General features: G+C 32.9%; 1 protein-coding gene across 3 annotated transcripts in view; it reads left to right on the top strand.

Annotated features, from left to right (window-relative positions):
* Positions 1 to 16,452, top strand: part of CCSER1 (coiled-coil serine rich protein 1) — a 756,597-nt gene that overhangs the window by 273,318 nt on the left and 466,827 nt on the right. The window lies entirely within an intron of this gene.

The raw sequence follows: 16,452 nt of genomic DNA, 5'->3' as shown, positions 1-16,452 counted from the left end.
TAAAGAATACTTTAGAGAGAGTCATGTGGTTGAAGCAATATGATATATGAGGTTTACTTTACCAGCAAGTATGGAAGAGGGAATAGTTGAAACAAAATTGGAAAATTATTGGAAATTATCAAAGCTGGGTAATAGGTATTTGGGGTGAAAGGTTCATGCATTAATTGTAATATTTTCTCTGTTTTTTTGCATTTTAAAATACTTTCACAATAAAAATAAAACCAAATATTAATTAAAAGAATGATAAGTAATGTAGCAATCTCAGTTAATGTTTGGTAGGAGATCATGATGAAAAGCAAAGAGTGACTTAAAAATTTAAAGACTTGGCTCAAATATGCCTGGGAACAAAAACAAATGTTTTTAAACATTAACTTCATTTTTTTATAAAATAACGGGTGCTGTGTACTTCATTAGTTTATTCTAAAGGAAAAGAAGATATACTAAAAACTGTTAATCTCCTGAGTCTACTTCAGGAAGTACATAGATTGGTTTGAAGCCAAAACTGGAATACTTTTTGAATCAACTGAGTTAACCAAATTCTTCATGATGTAAATGATATCACTTTGCATACTTGAAGTACAATTTTGATAAATGAAATAGTCCTTAGAGTGATTTAGGGTTTGTATAATGATACTTAATAAAATGTCTTTGAAAACCTGTTTCACTTTGGTTGACACATTATAGGGTTTGAAAAAAGCCACAACTATCTGTTTATGCATATTAGCTCAAAAAGAAAAATTTTTGGTTGAATAGGTTTTATGTAATTTATATTTTTATTAAGCAACATAATTAAAGGTCTTTTCAGAATATAAGAAGCTCATTATTAATAATTGATATTGATAAAAAGCTCATTAATGCTAATCATTTTAAAATGATGATTTAAATAAAAGTGATTTTCAAGAGTCTGAAAACTAAAATAATGATATTATTAAATTCTATTACTTACATTACCAAAAATCATTGGGGGTTTAAAAAAATTTGTTAGGGTAAAACATTTCGTTTTTTGGTTCTAGAGTCTTATTTTTTTTTTTTTTTGGTTCTAGAGTCTTATAAGGCAAAGATTTATAGCAATTTATACTAAGGCTTAATACAATGGCCAATGTGATTTTTGTAAAAGAGAAGTATTTTTACTTTGAAAATATTTAGTCAGGTATTTCTAGGAATTGTCATGTGTGACATGTATAAATTTTGTTCTGTTTAAGATATAATTATTAATGGTTAAATTTGCAAAGACTGGAAAAAAAACATGTAAAGGAAATGTAGAATTTCTGCTGTCCTTTTTACTGTGCTAATTTGCATAAAGTAGATACTCAGTTGCTCTATATTAATGTGATTTTATTTAAAGCATAGCTAGAAATGTTAAGCCATGTATAAATGGAATAAAATGGATTTAAAAGTAAAACAAGAAATAATAAAGTCTAATCATTTTGGTTTTTTTCTATAGGAAAATTAAAGAATTAGGAGATACATTTTACTATACAGAGTTTGAAACTATGAATTTAAATATATTTCCTCACATTTTTTGCAACATGTGTGCATTGAACAGTGTTCACATTGAGTGATTTAACATACAAAGAGACATTCTAATGGAAATAGAATGCATAGGAAGTGATAGAGTTAATATTTATATGATGCGAATCATAGTTAGTTGATATGCTACTTGCAGTATAAGGAATATGAGCTAAAGTATATCAACCAGGCAATTAAAATATCAGAATAGTGCAAACACAACAGAAAAAACAATTTGAATTCTGTGGCTCAAGGTCTTTGTTATAGAAATGCCCACATACTTGCACATTTGGATGTATGTCTAGGTATTTCATCATTTGTTGAAAATTTTGCGCTTATGACTATACCTAACTTGGTAAAGATGCAGTTCATTATCTTGGTTATAATTCTTTTGGACATCATTTAATTTTTTTTTTCATTCTTTGCTATCTGTATTTTCACTTAAAAACGATTTGTAAGTTTTCAGTTAGGTTTTAAAAAGTTTGTTTTTGACCAGTGCAGTGGACAATTTAAGTAAAGTTCCACAAATCCTTTTAATATATAAATTTATCCTGTGAAGTTCTAAATTAACACATTCTCTTTCTAGAGAGAGGTAGCACAAATAATAGTACAAATGAAATATTTGTTTTATAGTGCATTAAGTGGATATTAGTATTATCATTAATACTGAAAGAAAGGATAATTTCAATGAGGGGAAGGCATATGAACTGAGTTCTCAAAAGGAGATTTGTCTGGGGGAGAAAAAAATAAAAGCAACTATTCTGAATAATTTACTTTGATCTTAGAATTATATAATTTTATCTTTGCAAATTCTGTGTATCACAGAAATTTTATCTTTCCAAATCCTATGGATAAGCCTTCCAGATGTCTTTAATCATATTTTTCTTGAATTAATGCTTAAATTAGTTTTATGAATAATATTTTCATTATATAATTGAATGTATCATGTTTTAAATACAGGATTGGTATAGAAAAAGCTAGGAATTTTATGAGGATCTTGCTTAATCCAAAAATAAAATTCAGTTTCTTATATATATTAACATTCCTCAGGTAATTTTAACATTGAAAATATTTGAAGTAGATGTTGTCAATCATTTTCCTCACCTTCCTTTAAGGTAATTGCCATAAAGCCCAATAGAATGTCTAATGTTAAGCAATGTTACTTCCTGACGAGTCCTCCAAAATGAACTGTTTTGCAAACTGTTACCCTTATGTGACTAAATAAGATAAATCTACAAATAGTTGTTATCATAATGCCAGTTAAATATTGGACAGTGCGTAGTGTTTATTAAAAAAAAAGAAGAAGAGGGATCCCTGGGTGGTGCAGAGGTTTGGCGCCTGCCTTTGGCCCAGGGCGCGATCCTGGAGACCCGGGATCGAGTCCCACGTCGGGCTCCCGGTGCATGGAGCCTGCTTCTCCCTCTGCCTGTGTCTCTGCCTCTCTCTCTCTCTCTCTCACTGTGTGCCTATCATAAATAAATAAAAATTAAAAAAAAAAAGAAGAAGAATTTGAGTTTTGGTTTCAGAACATTTAATCTTTAGCTGTTCTTTTCCACAGTAGAGTAGAACCAAGTCACATTTCTATTTAGACTGTAGTATTCAAATAATGTTGGGAAATATGCACGTGACTAATTTGACAGTGAAGCATCATAAATAAATAAAATTAAAACACATTTTGGTGTTATCTGTTTGGAACATATTCATTAAAATGCCATTGTTCCAGTTCTTTTCTTGTCTACTAGGAGTTGGTGGTGCATCAGTTTTAGCAAGCAGTAGCTGGATATCTAAGTTGATGGAAAGGAAAACTAAATGCCTGTAATGAGCTACGCTTTTTTCCTAAGCTGTCTCAAGTTAATGCTCACAATAACTCTTGGAGAGGAAATTGCATCTTAAAAATCCATTCTAAGTAAAGAAATGGCAAATTAATAACAAAAGAGAATAGGCACTTTGGAGACAGACATATCCAAGTTAGCATTCCAGCTCTACCACAGTGACCTTGGGCAGGTGATCCAATTTTTTTATGTAATTTTTTTTCATTTGTAAAATGATAATAAAACTATCTCAGAATATCATCCTATCTAAATAGGTGACATATTTATGTATAAAGTGCCTTTCACAGTTGCCTAAAATAAAATAGGAGCCCAGGACAAGTTGACTATCTTGACATCTTAAATTCCTTGTCATAGAGTTTGTCCAACCATTGGTATTTTGTATAGTCCTTAATTTCTTACTGCTTCATCATGATTATATATTGTTTTAAAACATGCTTTATAATTTTACTTTTTATAATCTAAATTCTATGTATCAGTTTAGGTGATGTTTTGTTAGGGGGACCTGGGTGGGCTCAGTTGGTTAAGCATCGGACTCTTGATTTCTGCTCAGGTCATGATTTCAGGGTCTTGAGACTGAGCCCCCCCTTCAGCTTCAAACTTAGCAGGAGTCTGCTGAAGATCATCTTTCCCTCTCACTCTCCCTCTGCTCCTTCTCCACTTGCTCATGTTCTCTCTCTCTAAAATAAATCTTTAAAAAAAATAAGTGATGTTTTGTGAGTAGTAATTATTCAAAAATTAATTAAGACACTTTGCTTATAACAGGTGGTACATTTCTTTGTGTTAAAACCAATGCATTTAAATGCATGGAAACATTTTTTCCCAGATATTAGTCATGTGTCTAAAATACATTTTTAAAATAGTAATTCTAAGAGAAATAATAAATTTCCCATTTTAAATACTTTAAAACTTATTAATACAAATCATTAATGTTTAGAGAGAAAACCAGATTGTTACTTTGTATTAAATTTGACCTTTGTAATTTGCAGATGAGTTACTCAATTGAAAATATAATTTCCTTATTTATCACTGTTAAAAATAATGCAGTGGTCATTTTGATGATTGAGTGAAAAAATTTTATGTTGTTTTGTTAGTTATTTTGGATGTTACATATAAAAACACCTAGGGCAGTATCTCTTGGTATATGTCCAGATGCAAATGGAGAAGAAATGGCTCAATGATATCAATTAGGAATTAATTAGATAGTTGCTAAATTATTTTGAGTTTGATGAACAAGCAATATAAAATTCTGCAGTGAATTAGGAACTCCTCCTGTGCCTATTAATTAAGGAGGTAATTTTTGTTATTAATTTTTAATGGATAATAGCACAGCAGAGCTGAGATGAAACCCTAGTGGCTTTGTTAATATGAATGGTAATGTACAAATTGCAACAACATTCACACAGGCAAAATTATAAAAATTAACTATAAGTTTTTACAAGCTTTGATATGTCTGGGTCAGAAAAAATATGTGTAAGCTATCTTCAATGTGATTGTATATAGCTGTGTGACAATTTTGGAAGTATAACATAATAGCTACAAATCTGGACTCTGGAGTAGGACAAATCTCAGGTACCAACAAGCTGTGTAAACTTGAGCAAATTATTTAGTCTCAGTTTTCCTTTTTTCATCTGAAAACAGGAGCAATAAATGTATCTACTGCATAAGTTTGTTGTGAAGAATAATAACCTAAAGTGTAGTAGAATGTCTATATCATGTCTGGCATACAATATTTTTAATAACTGTAGCTAATACTATTTTTTTACAATATATATGAAAAATATGATGTTCCTGAGGATTAATAGGAACCCAATCTTGCTGATATGGGTGATTTTTTTTTCCCAGTCTCTATTAGTGGAAGATCTCAACCACATTTTCAAGTAAAGTATTTCTCAAATTTTAAGTGTAGAATACTACAAGACATGCAATTAATTTTGTGGTTATCATGAATTTCCAAACTTATACAATTATAGCATTAAATAAAATAATTAAATAATAATAAATAACATTTATTGAGTCTGTGTGCCAATTCAATGCGGTAAATAATTCTTCCACATTTGAGAAAATTGAAACTTTGAGTCATAAAAGACTACAAGCAGTAGATGTCTTATCTGGGCCCAGTGTTTTTCTAATTCTGAAGACTGTGTTAATAATTTTGATTCTTTGGCTAATAATTAATATATAGTTTTAAAAACACAAGTACACAGAAGCTTTTTTCTTTTTTACAAAAAAAAGTGGCTCTTTTTATCTGAACATTCCCCCAAAGTATTTAATTTGATTTGATATATTTTTTTCATTTCCTTTGTAGCTTCCTACTTTTTTTTTTGAAATAAAAATATTGAGAATATAAGTCATGTACCATATAATTCACATATTTAAGTTATACAACTCAGTGGTTATTAATATATTTGCAGGATTGTGTCTGTATCATCACAATATAAGGTTAGAACATTTTTGTCATGCCAAAAAGAAGCTGTACCCATTAGCAGGGACTCGTCATTCACCACACTGCCAACCTGAGGCAATCACAAAGCCACTTTCAATCTGTAAAGGTTTGCCTCTTCTGGCATTTTATATCAACAGAATCATACTATATTGGTCGTTTGTAGTGGGCTTCCTTTGCTCAGCATAATGATGTTTTCAAGACTTATTCATGTAGCATAAATAGAAGTACTTCATTCTTTCTTTATGATCTTATTAATATTCATCTTATGGATATATCACATTTTTCTATAATGTAAATATTAAGTACTTAACATGTAAATATTAATGCACTGCTACACAAGCAATGGGACAAATAAAAAAAATCAAAATATGTATCAAAACAAAAAAAGAAAACACAATATTCTAAAACCTATGAGATGCAGCAAAAGTAGATGTTAGAGTGAAATTTATGCTATAAGTGCTTGTATTAAGAAACAAAAGTTAAAATAAACATTACCCCACAGGAAATAGAAAAAGCAATTTTTCTATCTGAAATTCCTTATCTGAAATTTAGTAGAGAAAGGAAATTAAAAAAAAATAGAAATAAATAAAATAGAGACCAGAATAAATAATAACATAACACTGAAAGCTATGACCAGTTTAAAAAAAAAATAGCAATGCTTTAATTACATTAATTAAGAAAAGAAAGCAAGAAAACTCAAAAACCAAAATAATAGATGGAAAAGAATACAGTACAACAGATACCATAGAAAAACATAGTGTGATAACAGATTACTATGAACAATTATATATAACAAATCCGGTAACTTAGATTTAAAAAAAAAAAAACATAATTCAAAAAAATGCACAAGTTACCAAGATTCAATCATGTATCTTGATTTCAAGAAACAGGAAATCTTCTTAGGCCAATAACAAGAATGCAAGTTGAATTAGTAATTAAAATTCTCCCAGCACAGAAAAGCCCAAGACTGTATGGTTTTATTGGTGAATTTTACCAAACATTTAAAAAATAATGACAATCTGTTATCACAACTATACAAATAATGGAATAGAGGAAATGTATTAAAAATCATTCTATGAGGCCATTATTACCCTAGTACCAAAGTAGGATAAAAAACAATATAAGAACAAAAAAGTCTAGTTTGTCCAATATAAGTGTTGCCACTCTGGCTTTTTTTTTTTTTTTTTTTTTTGACATCCATTTGCTTCATGTTTCTCTACCCTCTCACTTTCAAACTGTAGAGGTCTTAGTTCTGAAATGAGTCTCTTGTAGATGGTATATAGAGTGGTCTTGTGTTTGTTTGTTTTTTTTTTTTAATCCATTCTGACCCCTGGTATCTTTTGATTGGAGCATTTAGTCCATTTACATTCAAAGTAAGAATTGATAGATGCATACTTATTGCCTTTCCTTACTTGTTTTGTTATTGTTTCTGAAGATTTTCTCTGATCCTTTCTTGTTTTTGTCACTTTTGGTCTCTCTTTTGCACTCAAAAAGTCTCCTTTAATACTTATTGCAGGGCTGGTTTAGTGGTCATATAAACTCCTTTAATTTTTGTTTGTCTGGAAACTATTTGTCCCTCTATTCTGATTGGTAACCTTTCTGGACACGATATTCTTGGATGTCGATTTTTACCATTTAGCACTTTGAATGTACCATGGCATTTCCTTCTTGTTTGCCAAGTTTCTGTTGAGAAATCTCCAGCTGACCTTGTGGGTTTTTCCTTGTAAGTTAAGGATTTCTTTTGTTATGTTGCTTTTAAGGTTTTTCTTTATCACTATAATTTGCAAATTAAATTACAGTGTGTCTTGGTCCTGGTTTTGTATATTTTGATGGAGGACAAAACAGGTGTTGGCCTGCTTTTGTTGATTTTGATGAAGGGTGCCGATATCTGCTTCCTTCCCCAGATTAGGGAGGCTTTCAGCCATTACTTCTCCAAATGATTTTTCTGGCATCTTTTCTCTTGCTTCTTTTTCTAGGACTTCTATAATATGAATGTTATTATATTTGATTAAGTCACTGAATTCCCTAAGTCTATTCTCATGTTGCATAGTTCTTTCTCTCTTTTCTTTAGCTTCAGTGTTTTCCATTTTTTTTGTCTGGTAACTAATTTGTTCCTCTGCTGCTTCTAGCCTTGTGTTCATTGAACTCAAGCCTGTTTCCAATCTCATATATTGCATTATTCATCTCTGATTTATTCTTTTTTTAACTCTTTTATTTCTGTGATAAGGGTCTCTATGATGTCTTCTTTTCTCAAGCCCAGTGAGTATCCCCCTTTTAAAAGATATTTATTATTTATTTATTTATTTATTTATTTATTTATTTATTTATTTATAAGACACATAGAGAGAGGCAGAGACATAGGCAAAGGGAGAAGCAGGCTCCTTGCAGGCAACCCAATGTGGGACTCAATACTTGGACTGGGATCATGTCCTGAGCCAGAGGCAGACGCTCAACCGCTGAGCCACCCAGATGTTCCTAGTGAGTATCATAATTGTTGCTTTAAAATTTCCATCAGGCATTCTACTTATATTTGTTTTTCTTACATCTCTGTCCATGAGCTTATCTTGTTCTTTCACTGAGGACAGATTCCTCCATCTTGGCATTTTGTCTAAGTCTCAGCCTTCTTTTTTTTTTTTTTTCCTCAGCCTTGTTTCTATATTAGAAAAGCAAGTTATGTCTCCTGCTCCTGAAAAAATGTGAAGAAGAGGTCATGTAGTGCCCAGTGCTTGGTGTTTCAAGGACTATCTCCAGTGCGTGCTGCCAGCCTTCTGCTGTTGTGTTTTGGCTCCTCTGTTCTTCAGAGGCTGTCGTTAGAGGCTCTCCTTGCCTACCATGGGCCGTGCTTGGTCCCTGGCCTGAATGTGATGAGTTTTAACTAGGTGTGTTCCAGTCTGCTTGTGAAATGAGAGCTGATACCAATTCCACCAGAACTGAGGTCTTGTAGAACTCTCCAGTCAGGGTGATGGTGTGGGCAGGGGTTTGTGCTGCTCTTCTGGAGAAGAAAACCACCATGCTGGGACTGAGGCAAGTTTGACTGAGAAGGGCCATCCCTTGGGACTACAGGGAGCTGAGGCTTGGTATAAGCAAGTTAGGCAGCCAGTGCTGGTGCTGCACTGCTTCCCTCAGGTGGTTCTGTTTATGCTGTGAAGGCTGGGGGAGGAAAATAGTGCTGGCCAGCTCCTTTGTTCCCAAAGAGGCATCTCTGTGAATGCTGCTTCTCATGGACACCCACTGCGAAGAGTGAATAATCTCCCACCTGTGTGTTCCAGGTATTCTTCACTGTCTGCCCTGGGTTTTTTGCCTGCCTTCTCTCCAGAAGCAGGGCGGTTCCCCCTGAGGCTCTCTTCCAGCCAAGCCTGCTGACCTTTAAAACTCCAGGCTTTAAGTCTTGCTGTTTGCAAGAACTCAAGAAATTTAGCCCCTCTCGTTTTCCAAACCAATGGCTTTTGGGAAATATTCTCCTTGTGCCTACACCCTGTGTGTTGCTTCTTATCTCACCCTTCTATATGGCCACAGCTCCCTCCTCTCTGCAGCACCCACAATCTGTTTCTCACCTAAACCACATCTCCATGCTTCCTACCTTCTTCCCTATGGCTTCTTTTCTCTCTTTAGTTGTGGAATTTGTTCTTTCAGTCTTCAGATTGATTTCTGGGGTATTTAGGATGATTTCATAGTTATCTAATTGTGGTCCTGGGACTAGATGAGTCTTGAGTCCTCCTACCCTGCCCCCATCTTATAAAAAAAACAAACAAACTGACTTTCTTTATTAACTTTTCTAGTTATAGGTATCACTTATATAGATTTGCCTTTCACTCCATGAAAGAAGCTGAAATGAACTTATATGCAGTTACTGAAGTAGCAGTGTTGTATCAAGCATTGGTTTAGGCACTTAGCTGTTTCTTGTTTTGCTCTGGTATTTTAAGCTATAATTTCTAAACACTTTGGATCATCACTTTCAATCATAACAATTCTAGAGAATATTATTTATTACTATTTTCACTTCATAGATGAAGGAATAGAGACCCAGAAGAGGATTGTTTTTGTAGTGAGGATGCAATTTTGACATTAGCCGTCCTTTCATGCATGAGTTTCATCTGCTAGTGCTATTCTTTTTTTTTTTTTCACATTTTCTTATTACTTTTGTTTTTATTCATGTAATTTAGAAAGATTTTACAGATTAATTTGGAGAACTGGTAGGAAGCAAGAATACCATTTATGCATTTTTAATGTTTTTTTTTTAATATTAAAATTGCTGGTGCTATTCTTTTCATTTCTGCTTTAGAGGTTAGAGGACCTGTTATCTGCTTGGTGTCCATAAGATGGCAATCTTGTTTTGATAATGATGATAGTAACCCTGTCATACATTTGTATTCAGCTTTAGAGTTTACAAGGGATTTCCAATATGTTATCTCATCAAATTATCACAATAACACTCTGAAATAGGTGTTAATATATCCCAAGTACAGTGAAAGAAGCAAATATTTTGGTGGCTAAAAACTTACTGAAGTTCACAAAGCCAATATTAATCCAGATCTTAATGTTAATTGACAGGTTCTTTTCACTGTCCTTCTAGACTTCTGCTAATTTTAATTAGACTGCTTCTAATTTTACATACAATTTTAGTATATTCAGTTACATATTTTCCAAAGCCGCCAAAAATCATAGTAGTGTCTTAAAAGAGGAGAAAAAGTGTTGCTTCAACCAAACATGCTGAATGTGGTGAAAAATAAGAACTATTAGCCAAAAAGCAAGAGGAAAGGCAAAGAGCTTCCAAAGTAGATAGGCATAAAACATAACAGTATGGGTTCATTTAATGTAGGAACAGACATCTCCATCTCTTTCAGTAGGTCATAAGGCATTACTGTATTGCAATCTATTACTTCATTGCATTTTTAAAAAGTAACATTATATCCCTGAATCATCAAGAAAATAATTTTGTATTCTTCATACTCTGGTAAGATGGACAACTATATAATCACTTTGGAACAATATCTATCTGAATTGTTTCTTTTTATCCTTTAAAATGTTAAAACGAAAAATTCCTCTGTTCTTCATAAACCATTTACTATCCCCAAAGTATCATTTCATAAGGATTCCATAGTCTAAAAATTTGAATATATTTTATAATATTTTTAATGTAATTTTTATATTTTTTCTGTATTCCTTCCCCAAGTTCTTGCAAATGACTAACTAGATATAAGGAGAGTTGTGTGAAAAGGTTTGCTAATCATCATCATCCAAAAAGTAATTATTTATTTATGGTCTATTGATAAGGTGTAGGGATCATGATATTACATAAATACAGCCTATACAATCAGCAATCCTTATTTTCAGGATAGATATTTCAATATTTTAGTAGCTTTTGTTTACTTGTTTTTGGTTGATCAGTTCATTAATCAACCAACTAATTAATTCATTAATTGGATAGTTTTAATTCCCATTTTTGATATATCAACTTATTGTTCAAAATATGACATCTACGTGGGTGTGTGATTTTCCATATTCAGTTCACTGTGTTAAATGGGGTACTTAAATAACAGAAGACTGGCCTCAACTGAAAGAACACATCAGATATTACGCAGTAGAGCCCCTCTTGCTTCTACTTTCTGTGAATATTCAGAGTTTTATAGGTCTTGTTCAAGGTCATTAAGTTAGAAACAGGCCTGTTGATAAGAAGTTGACTAGCTCTATAGGCATAATTGCAATTAATTATTTTATTTTTATTATAGCTGCCAACAGAGTAAATTATTTGTACTTGTGGATTTAAAAGTGCCTCTGGCTGTTTTGCCCGTCACACTTTCCTACACTTTGGAGAACTGCTTTGGCTACAAAGAGGCTTTTAGATGGAACAGTTTTCAAAATCTAATTAACTGTAGCTGAAAAATGTTTACACATTCTGACCTAATTTAATATTAAATGACAACAATTTTGATGAAGTCATAGAATTTACTTGTAGCCTGCTATTGTAGCATTTCATACTGTTATAAACTGTCTTCTCTGGTGCAAAAGGGCATTCAATGGTCCAAGTTCATTAGAGGATACAGTCAAAGGAAAATATTTCTTTCATCCAGCATGGTTTTCCTGTAGCAATTAGAAAGAAAATATGTGTCTCAATATAAAATTTCATGGCCTCTTACAATTATGTGGTGACATCTTCATACAATTGCTTGAATAATGCCAACAACATCAGTTGTCACTGTCAAAACCAACAAGTAATTAAGAAAGCAACTGCTGGTCTTTCTTCTGAAGAAGTAGAATATTTATGTATTTAAAATTGTATACCAACAAGAAAAATAACCACTGACATGAAACATAATTTTCTCCAATGCTTGAGGCAGAAAAGAGAGAAATAATAATGAACGTTCACACTCTTGCAACAAATTAAATTGTGATTGTACACACTAAAAATAATAACAGAGTTTCTATTTGTTGGCTACAAAATTTTAATAGCGTCATTTTATTAAGTATTCTATAGCATCATACCCCTTTTATTTATATACTGATTCCCATCTTATTAATCAAAATTTCCAAAAGTTTACAGTGGAATTGGAGATTTCTTATTCTTACGAAGACCACCTTTTCTACAACCAGACATCTTAGTATGCTTGGATAGGTTAAATAAGACCAAAATTTGTCTAAATAATTAGTGGATTTGAGTGATACTGTGAAATTAGTTTCATATTCTGCCTCTGCAATCATTTGACAAAACATTACTCAATTTATTCCTCACTGAGGTGAGGGAAACATTCCACCTCTACTGAACATTGATTGCTTTTATGGAAAGGGAAGAAAAAATTAGGATTTATTGAAGTTTTTTTTAATTTGGTTTAAGGCAAATTTTTCAATTTAGGGGTTTGATTGAGATTGGGTAAAAATCATGATACAGTAGTTTGGGAGTATAGCATGACGAGGATTTTAAGGTGAAAGGTTTAATGATTCTTTTTTTTTTTTTAAGATTTTATTTATTTATTCACGAGAGACAGAGAGAGAGAGAGGCAGAGACACAGGCAGAGGGAGAAGCAGGCTCCATGCAGGGAGCCTGATGCCAGACTCGATCCCAGGACTCCAGGATCACGCCCTGGGCGGAAGGCAGGTGCTAAGCCACTAAGCCACCCAGGGATCCCCAGGTTTAATGATTCTTAGGGCATGATCTGCCTGTTGATGCTCTCTATTGAAGAATGGATGTACCTTTTGGGAAATTTCTATAATGAACGGTAAAGCTATTTTGAATAGTTAAGTTATTCTAATAAAGACAATGAAATAGTATAGTGATGTTCACATAGGCAGTCATCTGTTTGGGGTCTCAATCTCTGCACTGAGAGAAATAAAAGGATAGAACATTTTTAACTGGAGGCATGATCAATCCAGATTTTCATGATTGTTTTGAGATGTCACAATCACATATCAAGTCATCATTGTCTCATCATCCATGGAAGTTAGATTTTCTTGTTCTTTTCCTCCTGGGTGACCTTTTATTGCTGGATCATTTAATGGAGCAGCAGTGTGTAACATCACTTAAGATTCTAGAGATGACACACCTGAACTCTGTGACACAAATACTAAAAGAAAGATTCTGGATTTGTTGTCCACACTGTTAGTAGTCAGGAGTGCCCAGATTAAACAAGAAAATAGATTCCATCCCCATTCCAAACAGCCCACCGAACCAGATATGGGATTGTTAACCAAACTACCTAAATTTCTGATATCTTTGTTTTCAGGCAGGATATTTTGGGTAAGAAGACACAAAGGCTGTCTTCAGCCTAAGGCTCAACTGAATAGAAAGGGGTACTCTTTCCCAAACTAAAATATTTTAAAACTATTTTACAAGTACAACTTGCTCTTAATATCCTTAAAACGGTAGGATATATAAGAACATTATCTGAGTGATGAATTACACCAGTTTATCACTATAATTTGTCCATATTTAAAGATGACTAAGAGACCTGTACAGACTGTTTTACTGTCTTCTTATGAAATTGTGCATGCTAATTAAACATTGCTCATAAAACCTGAGAGATCTGGCCTTTTTGAGGGGATATTTTGGCATTAATATTAACTTGGGTCTGCTCCCTCAATTACAGTATTCATAGATCATAAAATTATTCAAATACATATTATTGGGGGAAAATAATGGAAAAATGATCTAAGGAAAATGGAAATGGATGTTATCACCAATTTTATCAAGTGCTTCTTTTTAGTAACATATTTCATTGACTTGAAAATTCATATTATTACCATCTTATTATCTCTGATGATATGTTCATAATGAAGGTATTTTTACCATTACATCTTAGATTGATAGAAATTTTGCTTTTCTTTTAAAGGGTACATAAAATGTGTCTTGCCATCAATGATGTCTTAGATTCAAAAAATTAAAGAAGTAGATAAGAGAAATAGGAATCTAACAGACCCATGAAGTAAAATATTAACCTATGTATCTATGACTTCAGACAGATCTCCTCTATTTAAAGGACCCGGAATAACCCCCAATTCTGATTGGATTACTTAACAGAATCATGTTTGCTTTTATATTGTTGTCTTATTTGCAGAGAAGAAAAAAACATTTATTATCTTTATTATAGTGCTACCTATAGTACTTACACTTATCTACTTGTTTACATGAAATATATAGCATATTTTATTGCTTTGTGCTTATTCATGCATTTATATGTTCATATTTTTCCTTACTCCTACTTACTATGATCTCCATTATTCTTCTATATAAGGTATGCTACCTGTGAAAAAGAAATTTTTTACTACTAAGGATTACACTTTCATATCATATTCTACATTTTTACCACACTGTGAAACTGAGAGGTCAACTTCAACCATCACTTAAAAATACTGACTCCAAAGTCTATCTACAGCTTAAGCCTCTCTGATGATGTAGATATGTGTATTTAACAGCCTGCTAGCAATGTCATCTGATGTCACTTATTTGCTTTATATTTAATAGATTCAAGATTAACCTTATTCTTCCTGCCTCTTGATTTGTTCTTGTCTATTTTTTTTTTTTCTTGGTGGATGACACTAACCGTGCAGACTACAAAATTTGAAACCTGGTGTTGTCACTAACTTTAATTGATTGTTACTTTTCAGCTATTTTAAATTCTATACCTTTCTCTCCACAGTGCCTTGTTTTAGCCTTTATTCAGGCCAGCATTATTTATCCCCACCCTATGTGACACAGTTAATTTTTGAATTCCCCTTTTTTTTTTTTGAATTCCTTTCTCTATCTCCAGTGTACATTAGTGCCATGTTTGTTTTTTCTCCCAGTGCCAACTTTGATTCAGAACTCAGGGTCTCTTTCAGTTTTGCACTTATTCCATAAAAATATTCCATCAAATGAAAACTTTCATGATTAAGGCTGACTTCATATCAGATTTTGAAGTCACATGGAATAATCCTCTACTGCAGGTAAGAGCACAGCAGTTGAAAATGCACTGGTCAAGAGAGAATGTAGAGAATTCAAGAGTCTTTTGCTCTCTCTTCTGGACTATCTTCCATTTCTTTCCTACAGCCACATTCTTCTCCAAATTCTGGCCCATTTGTTTTCTTCCTTTCTTTAATTCATGCAAAGCAGATCATCAGGCTACTCTTAGGGCTAGGTATCATTTGGCTCACAGGCCTAAAGGCCCTCAAAAATGGTTTAGCAGAGCGTTTCCCTAAATAAAGCAGGATTCTCCCAACAAGATTCTCAGAACTGCTGCTAGAGGATTAATCTAGTCTGTCTCCTTGTAAATGCTTGCCTCCTATGTAATCTCTTAAATGTTACTTCTTCTAATCCATTCTTCATATTGCCCACAAGGTGTATTAGCACATCAACCTAATCTTGGTCACTGACAGATTTAAAAATCTTTTGATATTCTCCACCACCTTCATGGTAAATTCCAATTTCTTTAGTATGGTTTATAGCTTCCCAAGCTTCAACTCTCACTCCCTGCCTTTTTTTTTTTTTAAACATACTAAGATTGACTTCCAGCAAATATTTGTTGAAGGCATACTCTCTACTGTAGGATTATGTTAGCAAATAGGGGCCATGTAGCCTATGGTCTAATGGAAAATTCTTTTGAACTGTTGTTAAGATCGAGAAGGGCAGTGTGCATGGAAGGATATAACAATTTTAATGGTGAGTGGCAATTTCCTGAGTTGGTTACATTTAAGATTTCACGTGAAGGATAAGTAGGTGTTAGATGTAGTAAGTAGGGGGAAATGGTTTAGCAAATTACTGTTCCTAGAGGAAAACGTGGCACATTGGAGAACATCAGGGAAGCAGAGCATGCATTGACAGAAGAGGAAATAATGATGCTAGGAGAGTGATTTGAATGCACCACAGTCTTACTCACCCATGTAATGTTTCATTGCTGTTTTCTTATCTTGAAATATTCTTTCTTATTAACTATCAAAGTTCAACTGCTAAAAGAAAGTCTGAAAATCCCTGATTTATTTGAAGAGTCAATATGTGCTCATGATTAAAAAAAGGGGGAAATACTAGGCAATGATGATAGGACTAAATAAATATAAGATATTATATTCAAGAGGAAGGGATATTTATGCAGGCTGCAGTAGGTGGGATAAGCTTTAGGAGAGGTTGTACTTGAACTGTACTTAAATAAAATTTAATAAAGGCTGGGGTGGGGAGGCATTCCATAAGCAGGAATCAATATA

This window comes from Nyctereutes procyonoides, unplaced genomic scaffold, assembly GCF_905146905.1.
Source record: "Nyctereutes procyonoides isolate TBG_1078 unplaced genomic scaffold, NYPRO_anot_genome, whole genome shotgun sequence".
Taxonomy (NCBI): Eukaryota; Metazoa; Chordata; class Mammalia; order Carnivora; family Canidae; genus Nyctereutes; species Nyctereutes procyonoides.
This window is presented reverse-complemented; position numbering and strand designations above follow the sequence as displayed.